Raw genomic sequence first — 14761 nt, forward strand, 5'->3', positions numbered from 1 at the left:
GCAACTAAGCCCATGCTCCACAACTACTGAGCCTGCGTGCTGCAACTACTGAAGCCCGTGCGCCTAGAGCCCGTGCTCCGCAACAAGAGAAGCCACGGCAGTGAGAAGTCTGCGCACCGCAAGGAAGAGTAGCCCCCGCTCGCCGCAACTAGAGAAAGCCCGTGCGCAGCAATGAAGACCCGATGCAGAACATATGTTTATGTATGACTGATTCACTTTGTTATAAAGCAGAAACTAACACACCATTGTAAAGCAATTATACCCCAATAAAGATGTTAAAAATATATATATATAGATAGATAGATAGCCACTCTTGATGAATGAAAAAAAGATTAGCTAAATATACATTTAAAACACCCCCATAATTTCTAATAATAAATAAACAATGAATTCTGAAGGAAAAAAAAAAGACCCAATGCAGCCAAAAAAAAAAAAAAAGAAAAAAATTACAGGCCCAGTTTTCCCCTCCAAAGTACCTGACCCAGGAGGGAATAGATTTTGAGGATTTGTACCTATATGGCATGAATTCTCAGAGTTATGCCCCCAAAGAGCTGTAAGTTTTGAGAATGCATTTGCTGTGTGTTGTTCACTGAGCGTCCATTCTTTATTCTTTTAATAATATTTCAACTATCCCCTGGGGAAAGGCTCCTACTGGCTCTTCATTAAAACAAAACAAAACAAAACAAGACAAAAACAAACAAGAAAATCCCCTTATTGCCTTCTCCCCTAGTCTTTTGGGAACATGTGCTGTGACCATTGCTAACTGCTACCCTCACTGGGCTTCTTCCTTAGGGTTTCTTTTTGGGAATGTCCTAGAAGGTAGTACTGCTTAAGAGATGAAGACTTCCGTTCAGCTCCGTTATTTGGAAATACAGAGAGCGTTGTAAAAGGAATTTTAAATATTTCTGACTTGTGTTAATTGTCACTATCTAGAGGTTACCATGAGGTTTCTGTCAAGAATTTGAAGTAACACTAACACTGAGAGTTAAATGGCAAAATCAGTATACAATGCATTAGAGATATACACGAAGCGCCTTAGAGAGAGACTGCTAAAAATATTTGCCAGTCACCGTGATCAGGACAGATGTTACAGTCCCAGCTTTCATCCTTTTGTTGCTGGAATGTGGCTAGGTCTAGGTTTTCCCCTGGAGGGAGGGCCCAGGATGACCAGCGTGACAGGAGTCAGGAAAGCAGCCCTTTATCAACTAGTACAGAAGCATTTCCATAATTATTTCCAGATAATTAAGTATTTCCATAATTAAGTATTTCCATATTTAACAACTGGTTTGCAGAGGTGGATTTTCTAAGTGAATAGGAATCTTGCATGGGAATCTTCCAAATAAATCTTCACTTTCATACCTAATTTTTATTCATAAAGGGGTATTGTTTCTTTAAGAGGTCTCACAAACTTGTACAAGCTTTAGGCCACCACAAAATCAGATGCACACCAGATGACGTTAAGCCCAGTCAACAAGGTTGGATGGCAACTACGGAAGGGGTGTGGGAGGGGCTCGCTCTGGCTATGCCCATGTGTGTGTTCACTGGCCACTGCACTGGGTGCTCTCGTCCACAACCCTTATGGTCCCATCATCATGTCAGGTTTACCCACTTTAGGAGGTGGATTCATCAGACTATCATTATAATTATATCCTGGTGTCATTATAATTTCTTATGATCTTTCATCAAACACTAATAGAATTTCTTCTATTTCATGCTTACCAAGGAACCTCGTGATTATACCTAGCTCCTGCGGTGGCTGCCTTTGAGAGGCTGGCCATTGGATTTAAGGGTGTAGTCCCTTGGGCAGTTATGTTTCTCAGAAAAAATTAATAAACTGGCATTCTATTTTATTAGTTATTATTCTAATTACTTGGCCAAAGTGAGTCCACTTCTGAGAGACAGTCTATGCGAAGGTTTCTGAGGCTGTGAAGCTAGACTTTAGAGCATGATTAATTGACTAAAATAAACATCCTGTCTCTAGGGACAGATACTGCATTGCATTGCCCTTGGCCTTCTTCCTTTACACTCAGCAGTATTTTTACTTCAGCAGAACTGTTTATTTGTCTCCCCCCACTAGACTGTAAACTCCTCGGGAATAGGGGCCATCTGTATTCCAAATAGTATAAATACATAGCACAGAATAAGAACTCAATAAATATTTGGTGAATGAGTGAATGGTGTAAGAAAAAGTGTGTGATATTCTTTGGATACTAGTAAACTAGCAGTGATGTAAACTTTTAGCTAAATTTACAAAATCACTTTGTTTTTCACCAATTTATTTCTTCATTACAAAAGTATTCATGATGCTTTGGAGGTTGAAGATCTTTCACCTGTTTGTTGACAAGTCATATCAGATATATTATAAACCTAGCCACTGTTGATATAAAGTCATCTCTTCCTTAATTTTTTTCACTACAGTATAGTCCCTTTATTGTTTTATGTCTACCAGATCTGCAAATATTTTGGGGAATTGGAAATCATTTTCTACTTGGCACTTAAAGCTAGTGATGAGAAGCTAGGTATAGTAAGAATAAACCAGTTCTGGGATGAATTCCTTTATTGAAGAATGTGCAAAATAACCCAGATGAATGGTATTGATGTTATTACACAATATTTTCATCACCCAGAAAAATCTACTGTTGGTTTTAAAGTGCACACACACACACACACACACACACACACACACACACACACGTACGTTACCCCATTACATGAAAATGTTGAGGCAGAAGTTGAGGGAAATAAAACAATTCTAATGGAAATAGCCTTTTTAAAAAGAACATTCAGAGGCAAATGAATGAACTGAATGCTGATGAGAGAAATAAAAATGAAAAGACTTCTACTTCTCCACAGCTATACATTCCTGTGAGATTTTATTTCTGAGTCTACTCTCTTGTCAACCCTAAAGGATATAAGTAATCTAAGAAAGAAAGAGGAGAGAGGGAGAGAAAGGGAGAGAGAGAGAGAGAGAGAAGTCAGAATAAAGTATGAGTGTGTGTGAGAGTGTGTGTGTGTGTGTGTGTGTGTATTAGGAAAAAGAAGATGCTTCACAGCTTAATTCTTGTTTTTTTCTCAAACTTGAAAACCAAACCAAAATAGAAACTCCATCCCTCTATCACTAACATGTATTCTGAAAAAAAAAATCCTTCAGTTATTATGAACTATATTGCTGGCTCTGTAACTTGCCTTATTAAAGAACCCCAGCAGAGGAGAGGGTGTGGAGAAAAGGGAACCCTCTTGCACTGTTGGTGGGAATGTAAACTGATACAGCCACTATAGAGAACAGTATGGAGGTTCCTTAAAAAACTAAACATAGAATTACCATATGATCCAGCAATCCCACTGCTGGGCATATACCCAGAGAAAACCACAATTCAAAAAGACACATGCACCCCAATGTTCACTGCAGCACTGTTTACAATAGCCAGGTCATGGAAGCAACCTAAATGCCCATCGACAGACGAATGGATAAAGAGGATGCGGTACATATATACAATGGAATATTACTCAGCCATAAAAGGAACGAAATTGGGCCATTTGTTGAGACGTGGATGGATCTAGAGACTGTCACACAGAGTGAAGTAAGTCAGAAAGAGAAAAACAAATATCGTATACTAACGCATATATGTGGAACCTAGAAAAATGGTACAGATGAACCGGTTTGCATGGCAGAAACTGAGACACAGATGTAGAGAACAAACGTATGGACACCAAGGGGGTAAAGTGGCGGTGGGGTGGGGATGGTGGTGTGCTGAATTGGGCAATTGGGATTGACATGTATACACTGATGTGTATAAAATGGATGACTAATAAGAACCTGCTGTATAAAAAAAAAAAAAAGAACCCCAGCAGAGACAACATACAATGCATTTACAAGGGGGAAAGTAATTACTCTAAGTGAACAATTAGTATTTCCAAATCAGCTGTCGCTTCTGTTAGATTGACACTTTGTGCCTCTCGGAGGGGAGACAGGGAACTTTCTAGGCTCAAGCAGACATCATCTGGCCTTCATCTTTGTATCACTTTTCAATTGTAGCATGATCATCAATGGTACTCATGCTGTAATATCAAGAACTGATTTTATTAGCAGCACCCACCACTTAATTACAGGCTACCTGGTATCACCTTAGCTTCCTTGATAGAGCTGAGTTTGGGAGAGAAGCAATCATTTGGGAATTGTGCTTGTCTCGAGAAACAGAAGAGTTAAAGTTGTTTGTTTTCATAAGCAGAGAGGAAGTTATCAACCCTGTGGATTCTAAAATTCTAACCCTCAAGAGCTTTAACATTTCCTCTTTCAGGCATCAAGCAGCTGTTTCTCTTGGGAGGGCTCCTGGAAGCCAACCGAGCTGAACACAGGGTAATGGAATGTGGGCTTGAAAAAGGAATGCTGAGCTCCAGCTTCTAATCACACACACACACACACACACACACACACACACACACACACACACACACACACACACACACACAGTCACCAGAACCTATAAGTAGCTCAACTGAAATCCTTTTTCCTTATAGCCACGCAAGGCAAGAATCCAGACTCTCCTCTGTCAAGTGGAGTGACCTTCCTCAGGCCGCCTGAGGGGTCCCTGCTCACAGGAACCCTGCGGCCAGAAGCGCAGCTGCGATCCAGCTGCCTCTGAAAGAGCAGGCCACCTGGAATACAGCCCCAGAAGAAGCGACAGCCACAGCGCAGTAGCGGCTCCTTCTGCAAACGCTGTGGGAACGCATCAGGAGTCCTCCCTGTTACAGAAACTGGAGGCCTCTAGCTGTCCTGCTTGTTCCCTGCCATAGCTTGTCTCCTCCTGGTGGAGCTGCCATTAGCTCCCGGGAACACGGGCCCCCTCTCTGAGTGTGTTTTCACTTATATTATCATGATGACCATTAACAGTAAACAACTTCCTGCCACTGGGTGCGTTCCTCCAGCAATATCGAGTTGCGATATTCTACACGGTGTGTCTTGTTGTGGGAAATGCCATGGCCTGTGAATAAAGCTGGGCTCTCCTGCAGGAAAGGGAGACATTTCCTAGTGTCAAATGTGCAGGGAAAACATGGACTCGAGGCCAGGAAGCTGGACCTTAGCAGGTGATTAGGTCTGGGCTTCCAGGAGTCTAAGCACGCTTCCCTGCAGGGTAGGAGGGGACCCTGACCTTGCCACATGGATGCAGGCCTAGAGCTGGGAAGGGAGGCCCATGACCAAGTTCCATGTCAAGGGCATGTTATACAGCCATGTGTTACTTGATTTCTTTTGCAGGAAGACCCTCTTTAAATGCTCCAGCTCACTCTCAGAGTGTTTTGGAAAATTCAAAGAATGGTCTCGGGCCAGCAGTTGAGAGAAGAGTTAGAGGGAGGCCGTGTCCCTGAGGCTGGACTGGGGGTCACAGGAGAGACTCCAAATCTTTGCTGAGTCAGTCCACAGGCCTCCCACGTGGCTGAACAGTGGGCTTCCCCCTATCACTTCTCGTCATCCATTTCCATAGCCTTCCCAGTAACCAACATGTTCATAAGCTCAACGATGGCTATCATGACTGTTTAGAGAGCTAAGAGTTCAAATCCAGCTTTAGGGGACTTCTCTGGTGGTCCAGTGGCTAAAACTCCGTGCTCCCAAATGCAGGGGGCCCAGTTTTGGTCCCTGGTCAGGAAACAATATCCCACACATCACAAGTAAAGATCCCGCACGCCACAACTAAGACCTGGCACAGCCAAATAAATAAATATATTATAAAAAAAAAAATCCAGCTTTAAAGCAGGATTTCAAGTTTCCCGATCACATCCAAGTCTCCCACCTGACGTGCCAATTGAAATCTCCTGCTTTTATAGGTGGTCAACATATGGGATTTATACCATCAGTAAGAGTAAAAACAGCACATATTCGGTGCCAACAGGAGAGAGTACACACGTTGGTACAGCATATAGCCACCGCCCATGGTCCTTAAGGAAGAAACTATTTCCCTCTCTGGGACTGGGCTAGTTCATATAGAAAAAAATTCTTAAGAAGTCTGTGTCTAGCTGTAGATGAACCAATGGCATATGGGATCCTGAGGCACCCACAGTATATTCCACTAAAGAAAAGAGAGCAGAATAAAATATAATACGCATTTTTTTATGGGGCAGCTGCCTTTTTCAGAGAAGTACTAACCAGATATTAAGGTCATTCCTGAACCAGTAAATTGCCTTGTGAATGATAAACCCTCTTTATGTGAAAGTTATAATAAACATTGGTGTGTGAGGAACAAGTGAAAGAGGACTTGGGACGGAAGCAAACACGCACTTTCCTTGGCCTTGAGAAATTAGATTGAACACTAGAGATTGGAGCCTTTGTTGTTAGGGGAGAGATTCTGAAATCACTGGGACATGAAAGCGTTCTCAGGCTCATTCCAAGCTACCAAAATGCAGGGTCCAAAGACACTCAGAGTCTCATAAAGTGTCTTGCCAAGAAAAAAATGGAACTTTGCCTTCTTGGCTTCCAAAAAGAGGGTTTCCATCCAGGTTCCCACTGGAATGGAGAAGTCATTCACATATTTTCCCACCCTTTCTGGTCTCTCTGAATCACAATGACTTTATTTTAGCTTGTTATTTACAAAAGGAGAATGGTCCCTTAAAATCAGGCCGAAGACCAATCTTCAGGTTAAAAAAGAAGGTTAATAAAAATAAAAGTATATAATATTGCAAGATTACCACTATGGAATAAAAATTATGCACAGAAAAAATACTGGCAGTAAATAACACAAAAAGTTAAGGGTTGTTGTCTAATGGAATTAAATAAGCATGTTTTCTATAATGAAGGTGCTTTCATGGATAAATGGATAAAACGTACCCTTCCCCACTCTTATTTAAAAAATAAATCCATGAAGAAAAATTTTCATTTCCAAGTACTACTTGTCACTAGTAGTCAAGTCCTCACCATCTGCTTGCTGACTAACTACATAGCAAGAGCCCGGAAGACTACAGTTAATCCTGAATAGACCTACATTCTTTTAAAACGTTTACACTCAGAAACAACTAAGGCACAAAGGAACAAACAAAGATCACTCCTGACTGTTTTATTTCACTCTTTCTATCAGACTTTCAGTTATGAGTAAAACTTACCGCAATAATCCATGGATGTGGGGCTCACACCAGTCATTTCTGACCCAATTCTCAGTTTATAAAAATAATACCTAACATCTATTGAATGCTTGTTTTGTCAATAACGGAGTTGTGTGCTATAAACGTATTATCTCCTTGAATCCTTACACAGTCATGTAAGGTAGATACTGGAGTCAGTCTCACGTACAGCCGAGAAGGTGGAGGCAACTTCCCAAGGTCACAAGGCTAACAAGTGGCAGAACAGGCCCTGAACCCTGACCACGTGACCCTAGAGCCCACACCCTCCACCATGAAGCTTTACTGCCTTGTGAAGCTGTACGATATTGTGCCTTACCCCTTCTTTAACTGATGTTCAAAATTCTCTGTTGAAACATCTATAACATGTACCCCGAGGCTTCACAATGGGCATGTTCCGGGGAATGTCTTAGACACAATGTAAGGTGTCCATAAATCTGAAGTTTTAAAAGCAGGAGGAGATACCATTTACCTAGTAGTTTTCATCTCAAAGAATATCTTCTAGGAAAATTCTAGCAGTGCAAAGGCATAATGTCTGACTCGGCGCTTGTGTGTGTGCCCTTCTGTAGAGACATTTGGACCGTGAGAGGTCGTAAAGTGTATTTAATCCACCTCTTCAGCTAGGTTAAGAGACTTGCTCAGGGTCTGACAACTAGTTAAGAAGGTGGCCAGGATGAAAACACAAGTCTCATCTCCCATTTCAGGACTCTTCCAACTGTTTCTTCTCATCTTAAGCCCAAGAACAGAGAGAAGCAAATTGGAGCAATAGAATTTCAATGATTACTTAGAATCTGAGGGTTTTAGTTCTAGTAGATATTTTTTCCCTATGATGGGCTTTTTTTTAGAGTTTGCCAAAAATAGGTCTGTGGAGACCATGAAATGTTTTGTGTATGAGAGAGGGAAAGAGATAAAAACATAACTTAAAAAAAAAAAGATGACTATGCAGGCAAAAATAATGGTATGGGAAATTAAATCCCACGCCTAGAGGTCTGAAGCTGATAACTTTTCCTGACCCCAGTGGGAAGATATCTTCCTTTCTCGGGGAGCACAAAATCGTTGGCTATGCTTTCTCTCTCCCTTTGAAGAATATGTCTTCTCCCTATTAGTATAGGACAGATCAGGTGACAATAAATCCAATCTGGGACTGACATTAAAAATGTCTTTCTCTTGATCGTGCTGTAAAGGCTTCAGCCCCAAGTTGGCGAGCGCTGAGAGCTGACTTGGAGGCGGAGGCCTGACACACAGAGTAATGCCTGTGGTATGAGGGGGCCGTTACCCACCAGCAGCCTCGGGTGTGGGAAACTATTCCTTCAACTCAGGGAAGGCAGCCCAAACTCTGCAAATTTGATCTCCTTCTTTTGCCAAAGAGCCAGCTACAAGATTCTGGTATCCATCACTATTATTATAACTGTAGGGGGAAAAAAAATGACTTAATTGTAAAACAGTGACCTCACCCTAATAACCACGGTCTAATCATTTCTAAAGAAAGCTGCCTTTTTCATTTCTGCCAACTTGCAAATGAAACAAATTATATCAGAACATGATTATATTCATTAGTGATAATTCCATGAAAACAGTGAGGATTTGAATTTACCCTATACTTAATCCAGACAACTAACACTGCTGTGCAAACCTCGGGTCAAGTGATCGATGCTGTGTTAGGAGAATATTTGTCCCAGGCTATAAGCAAAAGAGTGTGCCTCTTCCTCAGTGAGATGCTGATTCAGGTGAGAAAAAGAAAGCAAGACACCAGAATGCTCCTCCTCTAAATTACTTAGTTTAGCACCTTTGAATGTTATTTCTCTGATTTAACTCTGCAGTTTTCTATGGGAGAGAATGACACATGGGACAAGCCTACTCTCTCACGGTCACATGTCAGCATCCTGGGAGGCTGAACTGATGCAGGTTACGTAGAGGCAGCTTGAGGGTTGATTATGCCCTGACGTCGGTCGCCTCCCATGTACCTGAGAGGTCACGTTATGTCTTCTGGACAGCTAGGCATTCCATTTTAGGAGGGAGGCAGAAGACTGAATAAAGGAGAAGAGAGAATAAAGAAGCACTGTGACAGAATGACAACGTGTCTTAACATCGTGTTTATTAACCATTTTTGAGCTGATTTCTATGTCATTGCCGGGAGATTGATTAGCAAGGTGCCACTTTTACAGAAGAAAGAACTAAAATGGAGAAGGACAGAGACAGTGACATAATGACTGGCTTGAGATGAATTAGCAAATCAGAGCAGGACCTGGAGAGTCACTCAAATTGGCCAATACCTGCTCCTGAGCTCCGACAATGAAATGAAGTTCAAAATTTGGAAAGGAAGAAGATGCTAAGCCAGCTTCCCTTCCACTGTGGTCCAGCTGGTCAGACTTCTTTCAGATCCACGCCCTGGGTCATGGGAGAGCGTGTGGGAGGGTCAGTGCTAAGCCAGCACTCCCTCCAGGGAAACATCCCAAGGCCAGGTCACAAAGAGAACGGGTCAATATTATCTCCCTATCAGAAGGACCACATGATGTTATAGTATCATTTCCTTCAGGAAATGTCAACACCCCCAAATTATTTAGCCACCATGAGCCCCTACAGAATAACAGCCTTCACCTAAGACTAAGGAAATCTCTCTCTCAGTCAAACAAATATGCTTGGAATCAGTGAGCAAAAATGTCTTCTCTCACGTAAATTGTGAAGTCCCTCAAAGTAGGATGCGGTGATAGAAGTTAAATAATTCTAATATCCCCGGTTGAGCCAACCGTCTGGCTCGACAAACTCACAGGCCAGTAGAGTGCCTGGTACTTTGCAGGGTCACAGTTTGTGTCTCTGCTTCCATCTGACCTTGACCCTGCCCAGCTTCCTATAATCTATCTGCCTGCTGACTTGGTTAGTGAATGACAACAATTCCCAGAGTAATTTTTTGGAGCTATTTTTGAGCTGACCCACATTGATTTTTCCCCAACTAACCTGATATGCAAGCTGAGCCAGTAGGAGAGGAGTGTATACAGTGGTGATAAGGGTGAAGTATATGTATTCAACAAATATTGATTGAGAAGTCAGTATATGCCAGGTATTTTTCTAGTCCTGGAAATACAGCAGTGAGTAAAACTCATAAAACTCCCTCCTCTCATTTAATTTATAATTAAAAAAATTTTTTTAAACTTATAATTTGATGTGGGTATATGTGTGTGTAATTGAGATGGGGGTGGGTAAGACACAATGGCCAACATAAGTGGAAAATTTTATATTGTACGTTAGAAGGTCATGAGTGTTATCAAGTGAAACTAGGAAAAGAGGATAGGAAGTTTTGAGGTGAGAAGTGATAGATGTAATTTAAATAAAGTGACAAAAGAAAGCCTGGTGAGAAGGAAACTTTTGTGCAAAAATTTGCAAGACGAAGTAGCAACCCCTAAGTCCACCTGGGGAAGAGCATTGCTGGCTCTGAGTGTAGAGGCTCTGAGTAGGGCCACCATGATGCCCATTTTGGGGGTGTGGCATCCTCCTGGTATTCTAGATCAACGGTGTCCACTGGAATTGTATCACGAACAGGGGGCAGTGGGAAATGTGGCAGACCTGTCATGAGGTGGGAGCATTCTGCAAAGAGCAAGGGGGTCAGGGAGAGAGGGACAGTCAGAGGGAAAATGGAGGCCAGGTATTTTCAGGCTCTTTTTGACTAACTATGTGGGAAGTCTAGATGACTATACAGGGAATTTTTAAACAGCCTCATTGCTCGCGGCTACCAAGACCACAAATTCTAAAGATATTCGGGCTGTTCCTCGGCTACTTGGGTTTAGTAGCTCATAAGTGAGTTCCACGAGGGAACTATAAAAGTGGGCATGCCTTTATTTGCATGGTAGCTTTTCAATTCTCCAGTCCCTGCTGAACTTGGGAATAAAAGTTGCCATCAGAACAGATACCCGTTATAATGTGCTTGCTATGTTATTTGGAATATTCAGCTCTGCTCTAGAGGCCAGGAAAACAAGTGGAATGATGAAATCCACAAGAAATCTTAGGCAAAGATAGTAAGTAAGCTCGTTCCTTATGCAATACAGGCAAACCTCATAGCATGTATTAAGTATAGGTAGAAAGTAATTTAGAATATGCTAAGACATATTGAAGATAAACAGAGTAAAGAATTATGTGATGCAACAAAGAATGTCACCTATAGATAGAAATGGATGGAAATATCAGGTCGTAAGTCTTTTTTTTTTTTTTTTTTTTTGCGGTACACGGACCTCTCACTGTTGTGGCCTCTCCCGTTTCAGAGCACAGGCTCCGGACGCGCAGGCTCAGTGGCCATGGCTCACGGGCCCAGCCGCTCCGTGGCATGTGGGGTCCTCCTGGACGGAGGCATGAACCCGTGTCCCCTGCATCGACAGGCGGACTCTCAACCATTGCGCCACCAGGGAAGCCCTTTTCTTTTTTTTTTTTTCCCGTAAGTCTTGATCATACTACCTCTGGGCTGACAGCTACATCACCCCTATATTATTAGCCATTTATCAGTGACCCTCAATATGGTCCCATTCTGGCCCCACAAGAGCTGTGACCAAAGATGCAGATAACATCTACCATGTTAAACATGATCATTGGTAAGCTACAGATTGTGCCCAGGGGTCCTCATCCTTGCATCTCTCCAGTAGAGCAAATGTGCCTCATTGGTCCAGGGGCCATCCCGCTATGGGCTCCCTTGCTCAAACCTCGCCTCTGGTCCCATACCACCTCATCACTGTGGAGAAAGAGACAGGACATATGGACCTTCAAAATCCAGGATTCGGATAGGGGGCGCTGCCACCTGCTTGCACCTCGTCCTGGCGAACTCACCCCTTCTCTTTCCCCTTGCTTTTCTCTCTGTGTTTTCAAGCAGTTGCATAAGCTGTGTGCTTCCAGCATCTTAGTTCAGTCTTGTACCTTCCTGTTCTGTGACCTTTGGGATAATTTCCCACATACCACCTCACCGTTTTCTTCCCACACCCTTACTACGGAAGTGTAAAGCCCAGGTGCTATGAAGTTCTTAACAGTCCCTGTATTAGGTTATTATTCCCTGAATCCTGACATTCATAGTGAGTGAACAAGGTCCTTCAGAGTCCTTGTACAGAAGGAAGCAATTTTAAAATATAAAGAGGGGCTTCCCTGGTGGCGCAGTGGTTGAGAGTCCACCTGCCGATGCAGGGGACACGGGTTCGTGCCCCGGTCCGGGAAGATGCCGCGGAGCGGTTGGGCCCGTGAGCCATGGCTGCTGAGCCTGCGCGTCCGGAGCCTGTGCTCCGCAATGGGAGAGGCCACAACAGTGAGAGGCCTGCGTACTGCAGAAAAAAAAAAAAAAAAAGAAAAGAAAAATATATATAAAGAGAGAAAAAAATAAGCCTACTGTGTTTCTGCAAGTATCTTTTATATTTTCATTAGTGGTATAGACTTTTCAAAGCTTGACTAACTTTCTCCACCTATTAGCTTGGAGGGTCTAGAAATACCATGTAACTAGCCAAGGGGGAAAATTCAAGGCCATTTTGGAACCAGAAAGAGCTCGTCTAAGAGTCAAGGTCTTGGCTCATGAGATTTCTCCTACTATTTGCATGTACTATTATCTACTGATTATAATTGCTAGAAACATGTTTGTACTGGTCCCTTTGACAAAGTGGGCTGAAATAAGGAGTTGTGGGTTTGACTCATCATAATGTATAAGAGTCAACCCTAAAGCCCCTGGACATGTTATTAAAGCCCGGAAACCGCTGAGTTAGTGTACAACTTAGACATCTAAAACTGAGACACAAATACCTCTTTTTAAAATTATGCAGTTTCTAATCAGTTTAACATGTTCTGTGGCAAATAATCATTCCAAAGAAACAAGAGTATTAGCTATCTCTCCATAATTGAGTAAGTCAAAAAGGACAATAAGAGGTTATAGTAACAAAAAATATCCTTTTGATTAGAGAGATTTTATTTTTCTGATTTTGTCTCTTCTTTCCATGAGGTGATTACACCTGACCAGATTAAGCATATGATTATATAAGGTCAGCAATCAGGGTCTGTTCATTTACTTACAACCCCTCGCCTTTCCCCTTACCACCTGCCAATTGCCTTTTTTTTAAAAAAATGACATCAGGAAATGTTACATTGGAAATCTCTATAAAGTACATTTAAAAATTCCCAAATTTTGGGCTTCCCTGGTGCCGCAGTGGTTGAGAGTCCGCCTGCCGATGCAGGGGATGCGGGTTCGTGCCCCGGTCCGGGAAGATCCCACATCCTGCAGAGCGGCTGGGCCCGTGAGCCATGGCCGCTGAGCCTGCGCGTCCGGAGCCTGTGCTCCGCAGCGGGAGAGGCCACAGCAGTGAGAGGGCCGCGTACAGCAAAAAAAAAAAAAAAAAAAAAAAAAAAAATTCCCAAAGTTTTAGGAACCTAAAAATTAACAAATGTGTCCCCAGAGAAGAGATGAAACTTCTAGTTCATGAGTAACTATTAAAATTATTTAGAAAATTATTAAAAAGTTAGGGCAGAAAGACATTTCCAGAGTCAAACGGTCTTCAAAGAGTAGTTCTTGTAAATCAGCTTTTTTTGGAAAATTTAAAAATTATTTAAGCTTTCCAAACATGAAGAATGCCGGCTTTCAAAATCTTTGTGCAACGACATCACAACATTTAAATAGAAATCCGATTCAGATGACAAAATACAATATCCTTTTTTTTTTTTTTTGTGGTACGCGGGCCTCTCACTGTTGTGGCCTCTCCCGCTGTGGAGCACAGGCTCCGGACGCGCAGGCTCAGCGGCCATGGCTCACGGGCCCAGCCGCTCTGCAGCATGTGGGATCTTCCCGGACCGGGGCATGAACCCGTGTCCCCTGCATCGGCAGGCAGACTCTCAACCACTGCGCCACCAGGGAAGGCCAAAATAAAATATTCTTACTTACTACAATCTCAATACAGTCTTATTATTGTTGGGGCAGAAATTCTAAATGTTAGCAAATAGAATAGTGGTACATTAAAAGAATATTATACCATTTACCAAGAATATATATTTCTCAAACAAATATCTAGCAACAAGTTTAATGGTAAAACACTAAAAGTTTTATTTTCATATCCAGAATAAGAATTCGATAGTAATGCCTACCATCTCCACAATTAATATTGTTCTAGAAATAGCCCATGAAATTTGACATGAGAAATGATAATTTAAGGGGTAAATATTGGTAAGGATGAGAAAAACATTATTATTAATTGCTGCTTATATTATTGTATTCCTATCAAATCCAATATAATCAACTGAAAAATTTACAAAATAATTAGTTAACATATAAAATGTCACTAGGAATAAAATAATCAGTTTTGGCTTTTCATCTGTTCTTTTTATTTTTGAAATTTATTTAATTTATTTTTTATATGGCATGTTCTTATTAGCCATCCACTGTATACACATCAGTGTATATATGTCAATCCCAATCGCCCAGTTCAGCACACCACTATCCCCACCCCCCCATCACTTTTCCCCCTTGGGGTCCATACGTTTCTTCTCTACATCTGTGTCTCAATTTCTGCCATGCAAACCGGTTCATCTGTACCATTTTTCTAGGTTCCACATATATGCGTTAATATATGATACTTGTTTTTCTCTTTCTGACTTACTTCACTCTGCATGGCACACTCTAGGTCCATCCACGTCTCTACAAATGACCAGCTTC

This window comes from Leucopleurus acutus (genome assembly GCF_964270905.1).
Source record: "Leucopleurus acutus genome assembly, chromosome: 15".
NCBI classification, from domain to species: domain Eukaryota; kingdom Metazoa; phylum Chordata; class Mammalia; order Artiodactyla; family Delphinidae; genus Leucopleurus; species Leucopleurus acutus.